The 2704-nt window shown below is 32.9% G+C and overlaps 1 long non-coding RNA gene across 1 annotated transcript; it reads left to right on the top strand.

Annotated features, from left to right (window-relative positions):
• Positions 1-707: 707 nt before the first annotated feature.
• Positions 708-2704, top strand: LOC145822448 (uncharacterized). The gene is made up of 2 exons (XR_014363740.1): positions 708-925; positions 2243-2704. It is a non-coding gene; the product is annotated as an uncharacterized LOC145822448 (long non-coding RNA).

Below are 2704 nucleotides of genomic sequence, written 5' to 3'. Positions count from 1 at the left end.
AGATTAACCTCTTCCAGTATTTTTTTCAAACATTGAACACCTGCTCGAGCGCAACCCGCTCAAGCGTAAGAAAATCCGCTCGAGCGTGAAAAACACATCTGCAGTACTTTTGCAGATGAACAAACTACCGAAGGTATGCAAACTCCGCTCGAGCGCAAGAAGACCCGCTCGAGCAGATCACCAAAAACCTGGGCAACAAGAATGGGGACCAAAGCTTAACCAACCTGTTTCAAACTTGCCCAACACAACCTAAAACTCAAATACCAAGAGTAAAGGATGGGAATAAGAATACGACGACAACACAATCACGGAACCGAGTCCGGAATACAATAAACAAAGATAGGGAAAACCGGGATCGCTATAAAGATAGCCCTAACCCTTCAAGAGAGAGCCGACTCGAATGGTTCCTCTGACGCAGAGGAGGGTGGGCAACGATGACTCCGGAGGCGACAGCGGCTGCAGCTGGGCGAGGTGAGGCGACTGTGAGGTCTCCTCTTCTATCTTCATTCTCATGTGGTGCTTAAATATGTATGTATATATATATATGGTTTATATGTATATATATGTATATGATTTCTTTATTTGAATTTCTTTTTGATTTCTTAAATGGGTTTTGTTTAAGTGGTTTGATTTCTAAGATTTTATGGGTTTGTTTTCTAGGGGTTTTTTCCCCTATTTTCCCCTTTACAATTTCTCCTTCCAAAAAATAGGAATCCAAAGATCAAATTGTATGTATGATTTTTCATTTGAGCATCTTCCTAATTACATTTTGCTGGTATATTTTTATTGCAGGAAACACCTTTTTAACATGATAAATGATCTTCCAACAATATTTGAAGTTGTGACAGGGACGACCAAGAAACAAGTGAAGGAGAAGTCATCAATCTCAAATCACAACAATAACAAATCTAAGTCAAATTCTAAGGTAATAAAGTATTTCTACTTTTCTAATTTTTCAATCCCACTGCATAAACTGAAGTTGTTGGTTAGATAATTTTGGTTTGTTGTGCATTACTTAAACAAGATATGGTTTGTGTTGTCAAAATGGCACATATGATGTGTATGTAGTTAGGCCTCAATGAATTGTGTTAGTATAATATTGATTTCTTAGTTCACTGTTTGATTGAGCTGATTCACAATTGTTGTTTTTAATGAATGAAATTGTTATATGTCTCAAAACAGAGCAGTTCAATTTTTTCCACTTCACATAAGTGTGTGTGTGTGTCATTGGAAATTAATTTTGTTAATTCTATAATCATGGACATTTGGGTTGAAGCCATAGACACAATATTGATGAGTTTACTGTGATGTGTAAATTTGAGCTTTTTTTTTTTTTTCTTCTTTTTGTTCTTTTTGCGAAAAATTTTGTTAAATTTTCGTGGACATCTTTCTAGGACATTTTGTTAAATTTTCGTGGACATTTTGTTAAATTTGAGCTTGTTCTTTTTGCGAAAGATGTGTAAACTAGGAAGCCATGGACATCTTCCTAGTTGTTTAGGGCAAAAGATTTTGTCCCTAAATTTTCATGCCCCTATCCTAAAACACTAATAATTGTTAAATTATGTTAAAAATTATTGATATATGATTTATTGGTTAAAATTTTGGGAGGAAAGATCCCGTGCTGATTTTAAGAATTTTTTTATGCAAAGCCATGAAATTCTTAGACTAATTCAAACGAAAGGGATTTTTTTTTTTTTTTTTTTTTTGTAAGTTTTCTATTTGTCACACAATTGGATCTAAGCATGGGAAATAATATGCCATACACAAATATATTTATAAGCCATAAGTTTTCTATTTGGTTCTATTTGTCACACAAAAAAAAACTAAACTAAACTAAACTCTTAATAAATATGCAAGTGAAATAATAAGCCATACACAAATAGAGAGATTTTGTGGAAAAATATATGTAAAATAAGACATACACACAGAGAAATTCGAAAAAAATCTAGCCAACTTTAATTACATTGTTAACATTAGGTGAACCTCACGTGTACGACTTATCATTTATTTTATTTTTATGTTTTATTTTGTTAAAATGTTATGTGTTTATATCAAGCTGACTTTGATTTGGAAAAAATAAAAAAGTTTGGTTAGATGAATTAATGAATGAACATGATAAATTAGGTAGATGGGATAGATGTGTTTATATTAATTGATTGACTAAGAGACGGGTATGATTCGATATAAACCCGCTGAAAATTTTCATTTTTTGACTCATCTTCACTTCTATCATTGAATACAGGTGCCCAACCAAGGTAATTTGACAGTGGAACATACTCTATGCGGCCATGAAAACCCTGTTTCTTTTCTCTCTAGGGTCTTGACGACTCCGTGATAGCAACGAAATAGAGCATCTGCATATGGATTGCTGCTTCTCATATCAACTACGATTCATCGTCATCAATTCATTTCATGATCAAGCGTCGTCGTTGTTGATCTCCGAGCATGTTTCGTTCAAGTTACTAATGCTAACTAGTTGAAACAATCTTCTGATGATATTCATGTGAAACGAAGCAATTTTGGAAAATATCATTTTCATAGTTTTTATTTTTCTCATTTTTCTGCTTCTATTGTATTAATGGAATTGCAAATTTGAGTATGGTTATATTATATAGATCTAATCAGTCTTTTAAGAGATTGATAAAGTCATTTTGTATAGATCAAATGAATCCTAGGAAATTGTTTAATAAAAAAAAATTTAGTC

This window comes from Camellia sinensis, chromosome 3 (genome assembly GCF_055761805.1).
Source record: "Camellia sinensis isolate YWXY chromosome 3, ASM5576180v1, whole genome shotgun sequence".
NCBI lineage: Eukaryota > Viridiplantae > Streptophyta > Magnoliopsida > Ericales > Theaceae > Camellia > Camellia sinensis.
Note: the sequence above shows the minus strand (reverse complement) of the source record. Positions and strands in the feature narration are given on the sequence as shown.